This window comes from Gopherus flavomarginatus, chromosome 8, assembly GCF_025201925.1.
Source record: "Gopherus flavomarginatus isolate rGopFla2 chromosome 8, rGopFla2.mat.asm, whole genome shotgun sequence".
Taxonomy (NCBI): domain Eukaryota; kingdom Metazoa; phylum Chordata; order Testudines; family Testudinidae; genus Gopherus; species Gopherus flavomarginatus.
The window spans coordinates 115,239,437-115,258,569 of record NC_066624.1 but is presented as its reverse complement, the minus strand read 5'-3'; the positions used below and the strand labels follow the sequence as shown (position 1 = coordinate 115,258,569).

General features: G+C 43.5%; 1 long non-coding RNA gene across 1 annotated transcript; it reads right to left on the bottom strand.

The window, feature by feature from the left end:
• Positions 1-652: 652 nt before the first annotated feature.
• Positions 653-5,718, bottom strand: LOC127056305 (uncharacterized). The gene is made up of 2 exons (XR_007775777.1): positions 5,520-5,718; positions 653-762 (listed from the first exon to the last, which is right to left on the bottom strand). It is a non-coding gene; the product is annotated as an uncharacterized LOC127056305 (long non-coding RNA).
• Between the last annotated feature and the right edge of the window lie 13,415 nt (positions 5,719-19,133).

Here is a 19,133-nt window from a genome sequence, read left to right as displayed (position 1 = left end):
GGTTTGGTTGGTGCCTTTCCCTGTATGATTCATGAGTGGCTCTGGGAGCATTCATGCACCCTAACTGGCTGTGAGGCTCCAAATGCGATTGTGCTGAGTGATAACAGCACATGGAGGGTTTGCTACTGGTCACTAGCAAGGCATTTTCAGAGTCAGCCCAGGCTGGGGAGTTAAGGGGGCACAGTGGTCCTATGGTCCTAGGCTGCACCCCGGGAATCCCATCACAGACCTCTTTACCTTCTCTTTGATAAACTAAATAGACTGAGCTCCTTGAGTCTGTTTTACAGTAAGGTGTGTTTCCCAGTCCTTTAGTCATTCTCTTGGCACTTCTTCATAGACTCCAGTTTTTCAACGTCCTTCATGGAGTGCGGATACCAGATGTGGATACAGTATTTCAGTAGCAGTTGCACCAATGCTGAATACAGAGGTAATATAACCTCTCTACTCCTAATTTATATTCTCTTATTCATACTCCCAAGAATTTAATTAGCCCTTTTAGCCACAGCTTTGCATTGGGAGATCAGGTTCAGCTGATTTTCTTCCATGCTCTCCTGAGTCTTTTTCCATGTCATTGCTTCACAGAATCTAGTCATCCCTCTGTTACCGAAATATTGGTTCTGCCTAGCTGAGAGCCAATTAACAGCCTGACAGGGATAAGGAAAAATGCTTTATTCTGCAGAAAAAGGAGAGCCTGTACCTTGGTACAAAAGACTCTGTCTTACACAAATTTCACAAACCTTTTATACACATTCAGACAAAGACCTTTGCGTGTTAATACTTGATTGGTAAGTGTAAAATCTCACGTTCCCTTATCTGGGTAGTACTGACTGGTTTGGAGCAGGATCTTCCTGCTTTGAGGCAGAAGAAAAGAGATAGTGAAAAAGTTCAGGCTACTGTGTCCATGAGCAGTACTCCCCCCCCCCACCTACTGGCTGCTTGTAATCTGTTAAGGGGGATCAGCCAGTTTACACAATCCCCCCTTCGGGCCTGGCAAGCCCAGATTGCCAGGCCCGTTACGTAATTTACGATCAAGCTGAAGAGACAGGTACTGAGTTGTCTTACGGACAGCAGAACCTTTGGTTACAGCATTATACAGATATTTTGAGCATTGTATTACAATTCAAACAATACATGGGAAGAACAGACAGAAAATAATCCATTTAACAATTGTACGGAAATGGCCAGTAAATCATGACCCAAGGTCTGGGAGAAGGTCCTTAAAATTAAAGGTGTGATTAAGAGATACAGCATGAAAAATAACAGCAGCGTTCTTAATAGCCTATAAATCCTGTTCAATTAAGCCAGAATGATTAACATAAAAACAGCATTTTTTCCCGATGCAAGCACAAGCCCCCTCTATTCCAGCATTTATAGCATGTAGCACACATCTATTTTGCAAAGCCACTTCTGCTACTTCATCAATCTCTTTTTGTAACTTTTGAAAAGCGTCTATTAATACATTAGCTGCTTTCTTAAGCCCTGCAGAACTATTTACAACTGCTCTCTCTAGTTCAGCTACCCCCAACTCAGGAATGATTGCACGGACAAAAGAATGGAATCCTGTTTGTCTGACAACTAAGGGATTGGGGCACTGACTATAAATCAGTTAGGTATACCAGGTGTTCTAATTTCCCAGATGTCTCGGTGAATAATCCGGTCCCACATGCATCCTCTCCATGGACCCGTCAGGATTCGGTATGTGGAAGCGCACACCCCCCTAACTGGTCCAAATGCTTGGAAGGAGCACTGTGAATGTCCACACTTCCACTCAGAAAGTGTCCAAATATGTCTCCATGACCACAGATCAGATGGTACTCCTGATGTGTCTGTAAGGGCAGTGGGCCAAGTCTGGTGCTCAAGATCACTCCGAATGGCCATCAGCTGGTCATTTAGGAAATCCTGAATTTCTAAACATACTAGATCCCACTGCAATGCCTTCCCAGCCTCAGTGATATTCAATACCATCTCTGTCAGTAACTTCTGGGTCATAGAACTAAGGGTGGAAATACCATGTAACTCACCAACTCTAGCCTGTACTTGGGTTAGCTGAGCTCCAGAAATAAGGCTAGTGGCCTTTTCTAGTTGGCCCGATTTCTTATCATGTTCTTGGCTTTTAATAATATTCCAAATGGCTGCTGCGCTATTGGCCCCATCCCATAGGGATCCGGTCAGGTCCCTCTTCTTCCAGAGGAAATAACCCAGGCCCTCTGTTGTGCTAATCTAATGGCAGCCCCTAGTGTTGTATTAATCACAGTCCATTGATATCCTAGTACATATCTCTTTAGTGTAGTACTATATCACATCTGTTGGTTGTATACCTTTAACTAATCTCAGGTACTTTCAAGAGGCATTGACATTAATAGCCTAGGAGGGGGTGTATTACAGAGTAACAGGGGAGATGGCAGGGGCTACAAGGTGCCTGTGGTACCTGTTATTTTAAATCCAATTAGGGAGAGCAATACATACTGAAGGATTTATCCAGAACACAGGGCGCAGCCTGTAGAACAAACCCCAAAATCCAATTAATATTACAATCCCAAACATGGGTCCCACAATTTTTTTTCTGCCAGTGTATAATTCTTTGTTTCTTCACCAGGGTCAGTTTTTAATGTCCTTTCCAGTCAGGAATCCCTGGACTTTGGCAATTTTAGTGGAGTGAGTGTTTCTTCTTCTTCCCCGAAACAGTCGTGGTTCAGCATCCTCCAGGGAAGAGGTTACCAGCACATCACCCTGTAATGGTTTTGATTCTTCTAGAAAAATTCAAAGGCACAGTAGATCCGTCAATGGACAAGGGAGAGGTTACTAGCACTTCACCTTGTACTTTTTCCCTGCTGTCCAGAAGGCACAGTGGAGCTAGAAGGAGAAATAGGCTAATCATCAGTAGGAGAATTCTCCCGATGTGGAGGGGTCTTTTTGCAGTGAGAATCATGGGTCCAAGCAGTCAGTCTTTGGCACTTCACAGCAGTGTTGGTAGTTAGCAGGACTTAATAAGGGCCTTTCCAGCGTGGAGCCAGAGCAGCTTTTCGTTGGTAGACCTTTACATTGATCCAGTCTCCTGATTCCAAGGAGTGGCAGGGCTGCTAGGGTCTTCGGGTAGCGCTTCTTTACCTGTGAGAAAAGAAACCTAACACATTTCATTAGTGCCTGGCAGTGTTTTGCAGATCTCATAGCTGCTTGGGCACATTCAAGCCCTCCCCCCCCTTTCTTGGTTATCAGCCAAGTCTGAGCTGTGAGCAGTGTCCTTGAATGGAGCCAGTGTCTTATATTCAGTCTGCTAGCTATTATTTTTTTTTCTTTCCAGTTAACTCATTCTGTTCTTTTTTCCTTCTCCCTTTTTGGCTTCTTTTAACCTACAAAGGAAACTTTCGCTCTTCACTCATACACCTTTTCCCAACAACAGACACATAAACATTGCCATTATACAGTACAGAAGGATCCCATGTACAATATGGGGAGTGGGTTAACCTTTCATATCCTTGGCTCCCAAAAACTGTTGGTATGCAAATTTTAATAATAATTTTTAATTAAAAGATTTGGCCAATGAAGTTTCTTTTTTTTTTACTTAAGCAAATGTGTTAGACTTTCGTATATCACATTTTCCTGATTTATCCAAACACGTTGTATTCCAAGTTGAATAAAACAAGTATCTGCATTCCAATCCAACCCCTCTGCCTGATTTCAAACCAGACCATCCCATGAAAACACTAAACACAACAATTCCGACCACGAGACAAACACCACAAGACAGAACATAGAACACAAAACATAATTTCTATTGTGCCAGTAAATGCATGATATGTTGAATGCTGTTCAGCTGGCATCAGTTTTCTCTGATTATCTGAAAGATAAAAAACAGAGGTCTACCCCTTCTGGGCAGTCAATCATTACTTAAATATACAAATACCCTTGTTGATTTCAGGCAAAACAGAGGAATTACCCCATATTTTCTTGTATTAGTTTCATAGGCAGCCCAGGTTTCAGTGGCTTCTACCTTATCAGTTAGATAATTTGCATTAATACAGATGCTTTCTGGCTTGCTTTTGGATCCAAAGCTATCCACAGCTTAAAGATTCTTACCTTAAAAGGGACACAATTAACTTTACCAGAATTTTGATTGCTTTTTACTTTTAACTCCTGCTTTCAAACACTGAAAAAAAAATCACTACTTATAGTGCCCCTTAGAGCCTAATAAAATTTCAATTACATAGCACTGTATATATTTCTTTAGCTAATTCAACTAAATTGTTCATAGCCAAATGATTGCAATTTAATAATTTCTTTGCCTGAATTTATTTACAAACATTTCAAAGACACCAAGAACTTTCCTCTTTAGCATTTTACAAAGTTCAACTGCTGTTCCTTCCAGCAACTATAGCGTTAACTTCTCACTTTTCCTTAAATCACTTGCTTGTCCCCCAACAGCCACTTTTATCAACTCAAATCACCATTTCAAGATAGTGTCCTGGGTATTTGAAATCCCCATGCTTATACTTACTTAACTCCTTCCTTCCACTATACCCTCAGAATTTCCAACCTGTTTTCCAATCTCTCTGTCTGTTGCCTGCCCACCTGGGCCCAATCCTGCTTTTCTCGCTGAACCGCCCCTTCCATGGGCACCAACTTGTTCCACTACCAGTTTAGCTAGGAGGATGGGCTTCTCAACTAGCCCCCACCCTTCCTGGTCTCTTCCCTTAAACATTCTTACTCACAAGACTTACCAAGTCCTCCCTCGTGAGGCTTGCCACCTGGGCAAAAACGCATAGTCCATTGGCGTTTAACTATTCAATTTCCTCTTGACATTCCTTTCTGAACACCAGGTAAAAGCCATTTACTTAACATATAATCCAAACCCCTTTAGAGGTTTACCCAGAGACCCACCAATCTGTCTGCTGACACTCAAACAGAAAAGAGAATTACTCAGAGAACAGAGGGAATTACAGTCTAATCCAGGTTTTTCTACTTCTATTACACTGACCGCTACAGGGGAGGGGACAGAAGGATCTCAATTCAACCTCAGAGCTTCCTCGCACGCATGGCTTCCACTCCGAGGAATTATGAATGGGAGGTTCAGTTCTGCCCACACTCCTAACGCCCAAATGTATACAGAGCAGAAAAACAACAGTAACCAGTTAAACAGAACAGAACCAGAACCAGATAAGAGGCCCGCCTCTAACCAGAATCAGATAGTATTTCCTTATCCTGTTAGGGCTCACCTTATCGGATCACGAACCCCAGGGGCTGCGGAGAAGTGAGGAAGAGGGGTTAAACACCCCAGTGGCACCGCTACTAGTTCGCTGCAGCCGTCCGGAGTCCAATGTCCAAGCTAGGAGAGTCCCGTCTGGAGTTGCCAGAAACTGTTACCAAAATATCGGGTCTGCCTAGCTGAGAGCCAATTAACAGCCTGACAGGGATAAGGAAAAATGCTTTATCCTGCAGAAGAAGGAGAGCCTGTACCTTGGTACAAAAGACTCTGTCTTACACAAATTTCACAAACCTTTTATACACGTTCAGACAAAGACCCTTGCGTGTTAATACTTGATTGGTAAGTGTAAAATCTCATGTTCCCTTATCTGGGTAGTACTGACTGGTTTGGAGCAGGATCTTCCTGCTTTGAGGCAGAGGAAAAGAGATAGTGAAAAAGTTCAGGCTACTGTGTCCATGAGCAGTACTCCCCCCCACCTACTGGCCGCTTGTAATCTATTAAGGGGGGGTCAGCCAGCTTTCACACCTCTCTCTGCCATTGATTTGCTGGGTCACCTTGAACAAGTCACTTCATCTCTCTGTGCACACTGGAAAACACTATCCCAACTATACATATAAAATAATGGGGTCTAAATTAGCTGTTGCCACTCAAGAAAGAGATCTTGGAGTCATTGTGGATAGTTCTCTGAAATCATCCACTCAATGTGCAGCAGCAGTCAAAAAAGCAAATGGAATGTTTGGAATCTTTAAGAAAGGGACAGATAAGAAGATAGAAAATATATTACCTCTATACAAGTCCATGGTATGCCCACATCTTGAATACAGAGCGCAGATGAGAAAGGTTCAGAAAAGGGCAACAAAAATGATTAGGGGTATGGCACAGCTTCTATATGAGGAGAGATTAATAAGACTGGGACTTTTCAGCTTGGAAAAGAGATGACTAAGAGGGGATATGATAGAGGTCTATAAAATCATGCCTGGTGTGGAGAAAGTAAATAAGGAAGTGTTATTTACTTCTCATAACACAAGAACTAGGGGTCACCCAATGAAATTAATAGGCAGCAGATTTAAAACAAACAAAAGGAAGTATTTCTTCACACAATGCACAGTCAGCCTGTGGAACTCTTTGCCAGAAGATGTTGTGAAGGCCAAGACTATAACAGAGTTCAAAAAAAACCTAGATAAATTCATGGAGGATAGGTCCATCAATGGCTAATAGCCAGGATAAGCAGGGATAGTGTCTCTAGCCTCTGTTTGCCAGAAGCTAGGAATGGGCGACAGGGCATGGATCACTTGATGATCACCTGTTCTGTTCCTTCCCTCTATGGCACTTGGCATTGGCCACTGTTGGAAAACAGGATACTGGGCTAGATGGACCTTTGGTCTAACCCGTATGGCCATTCTTGTGTTCTAAGGGTCATCTAGTCCAACTCCCTGCCACGACGCAGGATCTGCTGTGTATAATTCAGTGGTTCCCAAACTTTAACAACCCGTGAACTCCCTCCTAAAAATGAGTATTTTGAGATATTCTCTCTTACCTGAGCACAAATTATTAAAGCAGTGATCCTGGAAATATAAAATTTGTTTATTTTAATGACATGCTTATTACACACTATTACTACATTATTAATGTTATTACATTATGAAAATGGCAACACTCTTCCAAGATTTCACTTTTATTGCTCGTATCACTTTGATTAAGCCTGTTATAGGACAAGGCTCCTACATGTTTCATCTAGGCGTATTAGACGCAAAACAGCATGAAGGTATTTAAGAACCCAACTCAAATAAAGAGTTCCTCCTACTACAAGCATTCGGGTCTTGAACAATTCAGGCAAACACCACATGACTTCAACAGAGCTTAAACTTTTTTTAATAATTTAAAAAACAACAATAGCAGCCTACTTAAGTTTCTTAAACTCAGTCAAAAGTTGATCAATGACAGACTTCTGAAACTTCTTTTCAGCTCATAATCACAGGAAATCTAATCAATTTCTCTTTTTTCTCAGTGCTCAATATCTGTGTTGAGAAAGTGGTATCATCAGAGGGGTTGTGAATCCAGTCATTATTGCCTGACATAGCTGGAAATATTCCCTGAACATTGTGCAGGGTCCTTTCAGGTGTGTAGTTATATTGGTTTTAGTGCACTGATCCAACTAAAGGTTATGTCCTGCCAGGAAGTCATGAAGAGTTCTGAAACGCTCAGTTTGATTGTTTTCCAAACACCTTTCCCAGAACTGCAACTTCTTTATTATGGAGTCAGCTCAGTCTTGCACACTGAAAACTACTATACTGAAGCCTTGAAAATAAATTTAGGTAATTAATCCTCAAGAAAATATCTGCTAAATAAGGCAGGCTCTGGAGCCAGAAATGATTTTCCATACAGCTGGCAAGGTGGAAAGGGTGGCTGTTAAAAAAACCCTAGAATTTCCATTCTAAGCTCAAAAAAGTGCACAATGATTTTGCCCCGGGAGGGACATCTAACCTCGGTATGGGTCAACATACAATTGTATACACTACCCATTTTTTCACAAAGTACATGAAATATTCTGGAATTTCTTGGCCATGATTTTATGAAATTCACCATTTTAACTGCATTGTCCAGCACTTCTTTCAGTCCCTCAAGCATACATTTTGCCATGAGGGCTTGTCTAGGGATACTGCAAGAAGTCCAAGAGACGTGTGATGCAACCTTTTTTGTTCAAGTTCCAAATCTGGTATACTTCCCTGTCATTGATGTGGCCCCATCAGTGCAAATGCGTAGGCAACGAGACCAATCTATTTCCTTTTCTTGAAAATATTAGTCAGTCAGATTGAAGATATCTTCTCCAGTTTACTTCTGGGGGAATTCTGAACCACTGCGTGTGTGCAGACTTCATGTCCCCTGCAGATTTCTTTGCTTTCCTGCAGAAAAATGACTCTCTGACAGGGAAGCAAAGGGAAGCTGTAAGAGCAGTCATACACCATTGCCTAGCAGAGCAGGTACATTGTTTCAGGGACCCGGAGTAGCCAGTGGAGACGTAAATCACCACAGGGCTAGGGACACCCCAATCCAGTGGCTCCTACCCTGAGCCGGGATCAGTTACTAGTCCTGGCAGGCTGGAGGCAGGAGAGGACAGGACTTCCTCTTCCCCTGCAAGGACTGTCTGGGGCTGTGTCAGATCCCCACCCCCTTGAAACCTTCTCCAGTAGCAGGAAGCTCAGCATCCTCCCCTGCTTCCTGCCATCACTCCTCAACTGTGGCGGGAGGAGTTACTGTATGGGAAGTTTCTCGCCCATCCACTCAACCCCCCGTGCATACGGACCTCCCATACCCAGACACACAAGCCAAGCCTCACTGGGTACATCCAGAAACCCTCTAGCCCTACATACCTGAACCGTACCCTACTGCATCTCAACTCTTGCATCTGTAGCCCTCTGCACCCAGACCCCCCACCCCTGCGCCGACCACCCCCACTGAGCTCCCTGCACTCAAATCCCCATCTCCTGCACCACCCTGAGCCCCCTAATGCAGACCCCCAATTAGCTGCATCCAGGCCCCAACACCACCAAGCCCCACTCTCCCGGCATCCAGACCTCCCCATACTCAGACCCCTCTGCTTAGCCCCAACCACCTTCACCTGGAAGCCCCTGCAGAGTCCCAATTGCCCCTGCACCTGGAACCCCATGCAAGCCTCTGTGCATCCAGATCCTCCCACACCCAGACCCCTCACTGAGCTGCCTGCACCCAGATTGTCCCACACAGAATCCTGTCACCCCACACCTGGATTCCCCTCAACACTTGGATCCTGTCTGGTTGAGCCTGCCTGCCTCACATCTGGTGCAGAGGCGCAGGGACCCAGGGTGTTTCTGGGGCAGGTCCAGGCCTTGTGCTGTGTCAGGGCTGGGAAAGCCTCACCGCTGAGTCCATGTCCCAGGGGTGGAGGGTGGGGCAGCACAGTGATCTCCTACTGTTAGCAAGCCAGCAGCCTGTGCTCCACACTGCCAGGGTGGAGCCTCTGCATTTATTTATTGACAAATAAAACTTGCAGAATTTTAAAATATTGTGCACAAAATTTTTATTTTTTGCATATAATTTTAATTTTTTTTGGTGCAGAATGCCCTCAGAAGTACCAGTTGTACATTCTTTCAATGGTCAGCAAAACTAGTAGTAGTCTTCAACAATACCTTCATTCACATAACGTACAAACACTAGCAAAATAGATAGATTAGCAACATCAGTTGATTCATCCAATTTGTAGCATAATATGGACTATTTTTCATTCTATGTACAATTGTGGTTTCTACATTATTTGACGTCATTACTCTTTGCAACAAAGTATTAGAGGACAAAGGTACTATGTCAATCCTTTTTGAAGCCTTTTCTCCAGGCATGCAATGAACTATGTCTTTTATACATGGACCAATCAAGCTTGCTGCTATGCTATGGGCTTCTGATGCTTTTGCTACTTGGTAGCTCACTTGGTACGATGCTTCAAGTGCATTTTCGTTATCAGTACTTGCTTTGGATACAAAACTGGTAATGTAACTTTTCTACTTGGCTAATTTTCGCTTGAAAAAAATTAACAGGCTTGTCAAGTTGTGCAAGGTGCCTAATTTCTAAGCAGTGCTGAAGTAGATGACGTTTGAGACTGCTGTTTGCTAGATCACCACCACAAATTAGGCACTGTGATTCTGGACACTCTTGATCACTAATGCATGTAAGGCCATATTTTACATAATCGTCATCATATTTTCTTTTCTTCATAAGCGACTTTTCTGGATCATCATGACCATTTGGCTTAGATTTCAACACTTTGGACTTGACAAAACACTAGCTGATATCGAACATTTTTTTTCTCATGTCTTTACAAAGTCTATTTTCAGCCACTTGTCCATTATTGGGTATACAACAGTTCAAATAAAAGTAACACAGTGAGAATGCTAACAAATGAACAAACTAGTAAATGAGAAGATTCGCTCACGTCTCACTGGAGTAAAACAGCATGCCACAGAGAATGACTATCGACTAACTGAGGGATGTTAACGCTGCTACACTGGCTGCAATACAGTTCTGTTTTGGCGTGCACTTTTTCTTCTGCCATTATGGAATTTTTTCTGAGAACCCCCTGTAACATTTTGCAAACCTCCCAAGAGTTCAGGAACCACAGTTTGGGAACCACTGGTCTAATCCATCCAAGACAGAAGGCTACCCAACCTTCTTTTGAAAACCTCTAGTGAGGGAGCTTCCACAATCTCCTGAGACAGTCTGGTCTGCTGTCCTACTGTTTTTACAGTTACGAAGTTTTTCCTGAGATTTAATCTAAATCTGCTATGCTGCAGTTTGAACCCATTGCCTCTTGTCCTGCTCTCCGTGGAAAGAGAGAACACCTTTTCTCCATATTTTTTATGGCAGTCTTTCAAGTTCCCCATGTACAATCTGTAATTAAGTCACCCTCTCACCTTCTCTTTGTTAAGCTAAAGAGCTTGAGCTCTTCAAGTTTCTAATCGTTTAAACCTTCTCATGCCTTTTCTGAACTCTCTCGAATTTATCAACATTCTTCTTGAAGTCTGGGCATCAGAACTGGACACAGTATTTCAGCAGCAGCTGCACCAGTGCCAAATACAGAGGTAAAATTCCTGTTTATACATTCCAGGATAACATTAGTTCTTTTGGCCATGCCATCACACTGGGAGCTCATGGTCTGCTGATATCCACCACAACCCTCACATATTTTTCAGTCATTGCTTCCCTGGCTAAAGTCCCACATCCTGTAAGAATGGCCTGCACTTTGTTCTTAGTTGTAAACACTGACATTTAGCCATAGCCAAACACATGCTGTTTGCTTATGCCAAGTTCACCAAGCAATCCACATCACTCTGAATCTGTGTTGAGCTGTGCTCTTCATTATTTAATGAGAAGATGCCAGCGATAACACTTTCACAGATCACAAATATGCCACAATAGACCAGGCCATCACAGGGAGCCAGTGCAGATCACAGAGTACTAGTGTAGCTACAGCAGTTTAATGTGTGCGCTACCAAATTCTGTGCTACCTTCAGTTTCTGGGTATCATTAAAGTGAGGTCTGCAACTGAAATCTGCATATTCTCCTGGCTTATCCTGATCTAATTGATCATCTAGTAACAGGTAGTGGAAAAGAAGCTAGGATAGAAGTTTGCTAGTACTACTACTAATAGAATAAAACCCAGTACAGAGTATAATTTTCAATTCACCTGAAAAAAAAAATCAGTTTCTTACTTCTTTAAGGGAATTGAATAAATTGAGGTATGAACTATGCAGATGCTTAACCCCTTAGCCCATTAATATTTTGTTGCTTGACATTCTTAACTGAATTTTTAGAATAATGTGTATGTCTGAAGTCTTCAGCATTTAAAGTAAATTTTACTACAGGGCAAAATTCACAGGGTGGGCTCTGGGTGGCCCTGCTGGGAGATTTGTGTGTCTCATTTGCTTTTCATTGTTGAACAAGACTTTTTCTGAACCCTGTTTTGTGTGTGTATGTGTGAGAGAGAGAGAGCTTTGAGAATGGAGAACAGTTTGTATGGACACTGGAATGATACTGTTAATAGGATTAATTTATGTTGCACTATAATCTCTTGGGTACCACAGCTCTGTTTTGTGTCTACCATAGCACCAAGAGCTTGGTCAGCTCTAAAATGTCACCACCATTAGTAATAATCTGTATTTGTGCTTGTTGCACATCAGCTCTTCGAGTGTATGCCTTTGTGAATTTAACTGAAAATGCTTCAATTAAAAACAAATCTAAATGGAACAAGTTTGTATGGTAAGTGAAGAAAAAAAATAAAAATAAAACTTCCTGAGTGGTACATTGGAAGGTAAGTGAATAACTAAGAGGGAAAAATACATAGCAACACCATAAGACCTAACCACATCAGCCTTCAGGAGGAATGCGGAACTGGGGTGAAGTTGTACCTTGTCCTTAAAGAACACTGTATATGGGGTTTCTGATGTAAGGGCCCTGATCTCTGAGACCCTCCTGGCTAAGGTAATCGCCACTAGGAAGGCGATCTTCCAGGAGAGGTATGACAAGGAGCATGATGCCAGAGGCTCAAAGGGAGGGTCTGAGAGTCCTGACAGGACCAAATTTAGGTCCCACGGTGGAATGGGTTCACAAATCTGTAGGTATAGTCTTTCTAAGCCCTTCAGGAAGTGAATGGACATTTTACGTGAAAAAAAACAACCTACCATCCACCAGAAGGTGGAGATGGTTGCTAAGCGCACCGTAATCAACTAAATGCTAGGCCCTGCTGTTTCAGATGAAGCAGATACACTGGCATGGAGTGAAGAGGTGACCTAGTGGGTGTGAAAGGCCTTGCTGAGATGACCATATGGATAAATGCTTCCACTTGGCAAGGTAAAGTTACTCTAGTAGATAGGCTTCCTACTACCTAGCAATACCTGGCGGACTTGCTCCGAACAGGCCAGCTCCATTGGGTTTAACCGTGGAGCCTTGAGGTTTGGGTGGAGCAATGGGCTGTGATCATGCAAGATCAGGTCTGGATGAGGAGGGAGTCGCTCGGAGTCGCTAATGACATGTCCTATAAAGTGATGAACCAGTGCTGACGTAGTCATGCTGGGGGCTATAAGAATAACTTTTGCTTTGTCCTGCTTGAACTTGACTAAGACTTTGTGAATGAGAGGAATGAGGGGAAAACGCATAGAATAGGTGCCTTGTCCAATGGAGCAGTAAGCATCTGTGAGTGAGCCAGGGCTGCACCTGCATAGAAAGCAAAACTGCTAAAATTTCCTGGTTTGCTTGGTTGTGAACAGATCTATGAGGAGAGTCCCTCACCACTGGAAGATGGTACTGGTTATACTGGTGTGAGGGGACCACTTGTGGTGAGAGGTGAAAGATCTGCTGAGGTGATCTGTTCTGGGCTCCAGGAAAATGAGAAAAGTTTGAGGTGGATTGAGTGCTTCATGCAGAATTCCCACAGGTGCGGAGGAGCACATGGTTTGGACAGACATCCCTTAGGGAAGAATCTACTAACGGCGATTCTCTATGTTCTAGTAAGGAGAAGAGGGTGTAAGATAAAATACAGGCAGGATCTGAAGAGAAACAGTCAAATGAAAAAAGACTCATTCAATTATGTCATGTAATGGGAGACAGCTAAAAAGTGACAAGTTTTTAAAGTGCGTATATACCAACGCTAGAAGTCTAAATAATAAGATGGGAGAACTAGAGTGCCTTGTATTAAATGAGGATATTGCTATAATAGGCATCACAGAAAGTTGGTGGAATGAGGATAATCAATGGGACACAGTAATACCAGGGTACAAAATATATTGGAAGGACAGAACAGGTCGTTGCTGGTGGGGGAGTGGCACTATATGTGAAAGAAAGCGTAGAATCAAATGAAGTAAAAATCTTAAATAACCAAACTGTACCATAGAATCTCTATGGATAGTAATTCCAAGCTCTAATAAGAAGAATATAGCAGTAAGGATATATTACCAACCACCTGACCAGGATGGTGATGACTGTGAAACGCTCAGGGAGATTAGAGAGGTTATTAAAATAAAAAACTCAATAATAATGGGGGATGTCAACTATCCCCATATTGACTGGATACATATCAGTTAAGTTTCTTGATACCTTAAATGACTGCTTCTTGGAGCAGCTAGTCCTGGAACCCACAAGAGGAGAGGCAATTCTTGATTTAGTCCTAAGTGGAGCACAGGATCAGGTCCAAGAGGTGAATATAGCTGGACCTCTTGGTAATAGTGACCACAACAGAATTAAATTTAACATCTCTGTGGCAAGGAAAACACCACAGCCGCCCAAGCACAGTAGCATTTAATTTCGGAAAGGGGAACAACACAAAAATGAGGTGGTTACTTAAACAAATATTGAAGGTACAGCACCAAAAGTAAAATCCCTGCAAGCTGCATGGAAACTTTTTAAAGACACCATAATAGAGGATCAACTTACCCCTAAATTAAAAAACATAGTAAAAGAATAAAAAAAGTGCCACTGTGGCTAAACAACAAAGTAAAAGAAGCAGTGAGGCAAAAAGGCATCCTTTAAAAAGTGGAAGTTAAATCCTAGTGAGGAAAACAGAAAGGCGCATAAACTCTGGCAAATAAAGTGTAAAAATATAATTAGGAAGACAAAAAAAGAATTTGAAAAACAACTAGCCAAAGACTCAAAAAGTACACCTCTACCCCGATATAACACTGTCCTCGGGAGCCAAAAAATCTTTCTGCGTTATAGGTGAAAACGGGTTATATCGAACTTGCTTTGATCTACTGGAGTGCGCAGCTCCACCCCCCGCCCCCAGAGTGCTGCTTCACCGCATTATATCTGAATTTGTGTTATATCGGGTTGCATTATATTGGGGTAGAGGTGTGTTAGCCATTTCTTTTTTTTTTTAAGTACACCTGAAGCAGGAATCCTGCTAAACAACCAGTGGGGCCATTGGACGATCAAGATGCTACAAGAGCACTCAAGGACGATAAGGATACTGCAGAGAAACTAAATTAATTCTTTGCATTGGTCTTTGTGGTTGAGGATGAGAGGGAGATTCCCAAACCTGAGCCATTCTTTTTAGGTGACAAATCTGAGGAACCGTCCCAGATTGAGGTGTCATTAGAGGAGGTTTTGGAAAAAACTGATGAACTAAACAGTAAGAAGTCAGCAGGACCAGATGGTATTCACCCAAGAGTTCTGAGGGAACTCAAACGTGAAATTGCAGGACTACTAAATGCAGTCTGTAACCTATCATTTAAATCAGCTTCTTACCAAATGACTGGATGATAGCTAATGTGACACCAATTTTTAAAAAGGGCTCCAGAGGTGACCTTGGAAATTACAGGCCGGTAAACCTGACTTCAGTACTGGGCAAACTGGTTGAAACTATAGTAAAGAATAAAACTGTCAGACACACAGATGAATATAATTTATTGGGAAAGAGAGTCAACATGGTTTTTGTAAAGGGAAATCACGCTGTACCAATCTACTAGAATTCTTTGAGGGGGTCAACAAGCATGTGGGCAAGGGGGATCCAGTGGATATAGTGTATTTACATTTTCAGAAAGCCTTTGACAAGGTTCCTCATCAAAGGCTTTTAAGCAAAGTAAGCAGTCATGGATAAGAGGGAAGGTTCTCTCAGGGATTGGTAACTGGTTCAAAGATAGGAAACAAAGGGTAAGAATAAATGGTCAGAGGTAAACAGTGGCGTCCCCCAGACGTCAGTCCTCCAGCACTTGTACCAGGAAGTTGTTCCCAACACTCTCCAAAAACTTCTTGGATTGTCTGTGCATTGCTATATTGCTCTCCCAGCAGATGTCAGGGTGACTGAAGTCACCCATTAGAACCAGGGCCCGTGATCTGGAAACTTCAGTTAGTTGTCTGAAGAAAGCCTTGTCTACTTCACCCTTCTGATCCGGTGGTCCATAGCACATGCCCATCACAACACCACCCTTGTTGCTCTCGCGCCTCTAAACTTAACCCAAAGACTCAACAGGCTTTTCTCCAGATTCAAACTGGAGCTCTAAGCAATCATATCGCTCTCTTACATACAATGAAACTCCTCGGAGAAGAGTGAAATGTCTTCAAACAGAATGTCCCGGATGGATTGTTGGACCTCTGTTGGTAGACTAAAGACTGGAGCCACAAGCATCTGTTCATGACCACTGCAGAAGCCATGGATCTAGCTGCCGAACCCAGGGTGGCCTGCAGAGAGGCCCTTGGCCACAGACTTCCATTCCTCCACCACAGCAGAGAACTAGTGTCCTTATAGAATAAATCTTTTTACCAAAAAGGTCTACTGTTTTGCATCCTTGCTGTCCCTCTCACTGGCCACCATGACCATCAGAGACCCCAGAGGGAAGTGGGAGTACTAGTAGGGAAAGCTTGAGGCAGGAACTTTTCAGCCCTTTTTCCGGTGGGAGGCAAGGAGGATTAGGTTTGCCGCAAGGCTTTAACCGGTCCCATAATGGCCTCATGGGGAGGGAGGGCCACTCTTTGATTACCTCCACTTCCAGTCCAAGGTTCGAGGTCACTCTTCAACAGCTGCTGGTGAGCGGTGAAGTCATCATGAGGGGGTGGGGGGAATACATACACCCTAGACACTGCCTCATCCAGGGAGGAAGAAGAGGCTTGCACTGCCAGGGGTCCTCTTCCTCTCCTTCTGCACTGACTGGGTCCCATAAATCTAGGTCTTGAGGCTTGGTACCGGGCTCAGTACTGGAATCCAGGTTGGGTGACAGTCAAAGGGACAGGGTGCACTTCTTTCTAAGATTATGGAATATGAGTATCTGGAAGGGGGCCCTTGCATAGGGGGAAACCCCCATGGGTTCCAAAAAAGCCATTGCAACTGCTTAAGCCATTGCCCATGGTGCCAAGTAATCGGCAGTAGCTCTGTGACCAGGTCCATCAACTGGTAGGCTGCCTGGGGGGGAACTGGCACGGTTCCTCAAGTGGGAATATGACTCCACTTTTGAGTCTGATGACGAGCCTTCCTCTGGGGACTATGGAGAGGTGGTCCCCGTCAATGCCAGAGAATGGTGCTGAGATGCGAAGACCAGTGGCAGGGCAAGCAGGGAGGGTACCGAACAGAAGCCCAGGACCACATGCTCCCTTCTGCTCCCTGGTACCAATACTGCCGACTCTTATACTGCTGGCTGCATCAAAAGCACCAGCAGGACCCTGCCCATAACTAATGCCTTTGGAGTAGACAGTACTATAATCCCATTGGTGTCGCATTGCCCCTCTGGTGCTGAGGGACCAGACTCAAAGGAACCAGCTTACGAGGCTGAGGTGATGGTATCACACTCAGAGCGGATGCAGAGGAGTGACCAGACTCTGACTGCACTCCCCATGGGCTCCCTGTGCTAGACTCTTTTCAGAGTCGGGGAATATCCCTTCTCAGTCAGCTAATTCTTATGATTTTTCTTTGACACTGGTGAAGGAGAATTGTGCTGAGAGTCTCCCACAGTGGGAAGACCACCATGTCCTGTCCTCCCTATCTTTCTTTGTACAGGGCTTGAAATCCTGACAGATCTGGCAGCAGTCCCTGATATGAGGCACTTAAGACAACAGGAGTGCAGGACACTCTCAGGCATGGGCTTGCTGCAGGAGGCACAGGGCTTGAGACCCAGGGACCGAGGCATGCCCCGGCACCGGGAGTGGACAAAACTCTGCTAACAGTGCGAGAAGCGCCAACTAACTACATACAACTAATCTACGACAGTCCAAACTGAGAAAGTAAAGAACTGGGATAGGGAAACAAGGGAAAAGGAATAAACTAAGATCACCGAGTAAGGCTTTGTTTACACTGGCACTTTTGTCGCAAAAACTTTTATCGCTCAGCGGTATGAACAACAAAAGTTTTAGTGGCAAAAAGTGCCGGTGTGGAAGCACTTAGTTGGTGGGAGCCAAGCTCCTGGTGATGAAGTTATGGCCCCTCAGAAGTAGTTTTATTTTGTTGCCGGGAGAGCTCTCTCACGGTGATAGTGGCCATACTGCGCACCATACAATGGGGCGGTTGCAGCAGCACAGCCGCACTGTTGTAGGGTGTGCAGTGTAGACATAGCCTAAGAGTTTTCCAAAGCAAGAGGAGCTGTTCCAACAACTGTCACAAGTGGTAAGAAGGAACTGAGAGAGTGCAAAGCCAGCCGGGCCCCTTAGAAGCACATGGCACCAAAGGGTGCTAGAGATGGCCCACTGGATATCACTGAGGGAAAAATTCTCTGGTGACTGTGCACGCAGTGCATTTGCATCTAACATGGAATGGACATGAGAAAGCACTCAAAAAAGAGACCTGAACAACTGAGAGGGAAAGCGATTAGATCAGGGGTCGGCAACCTCTGGCATGCGGCTCACCAGGGTAAGCACCCTGGCCGACCGGGCCAGTTTGTTTACCTGCTGCGTCGGCAGGTTTGGCAGATCGCGGCTCCCACTGGCCACGGTTCGCTGTCCCAGGCCAATGGGGGTGGCAGGAAGCGGTGAAGGCGAGGGAGCTGCGTGCCAGAGGTTGCTGACCCCTGGATTAGATCCTGGATGTTTAAAACAATTAACACCTGACAAACAAATGGGAGAAAAGCTCCATGAAATTGAATTAAACAACTCTATCTTTTCAAATGAAAGTGAAGAGATCTCCATCTCGCAAAATCTTCTCTAGCAAAAACATGGAAGAGAACACATGCCACTCCTGATGGGTAAAAAAGCAGCAGAAAAAAAAAAACATAAAACAATAAGGAAAAGGCAGTAAGAGACAAAAGCTTTTTTCTTTTGTAAGAAAAACATACCATCTAAAAGCCTCATTAAGTGACACCTCCAAAAGTGACTAGTGATTTTGCGGGGCCTCAGTTTTTAGGTACCCAAACTGAGATCTTAAAGTAGCTTGATTTTCAGAAATTACTGAGCATCTAAAAGTTAAATCCTTTTAACGTGTTTCAAGTTGTGTACCCAAAATCATTTGTCATTTCTTAAAATTTAGGCCATTGGTGCTTTCAGAGCTTTAGGTAGAAGCCTTTACTTTTGATTCATGCTAGTTAGTATCTGATGACAATCTCAGAACACTTTACTATTCCCGCAATAGGCAGAGAAACCCATAAAAATACAGCAAGTATGCACTTTCTTCACTAATCCAGTATACAGCCAAGATGGATTTTTTCACAATCACTGCACATTAGGCTGTAAATTGACAGGATTCCGAAATCTACCAATATTCTGCAGTACTTTGTTCTCTCACACATGCTTATTATTTCTAACTCTTTGCCTCAAGATCTAACCTGCACTTAACTACACTGAACTTCTTTGGCCCACATACTAGTTTTTCAATGTTCCTCTATCACATCATTGTTCATTATTTACTGTTCCTGCCAATTTATTGTTTGCAAACTTAATTTCTTAATTCTACATCACCTGTATTTTAGATTATCTAATTAAAGACAGACAAAAA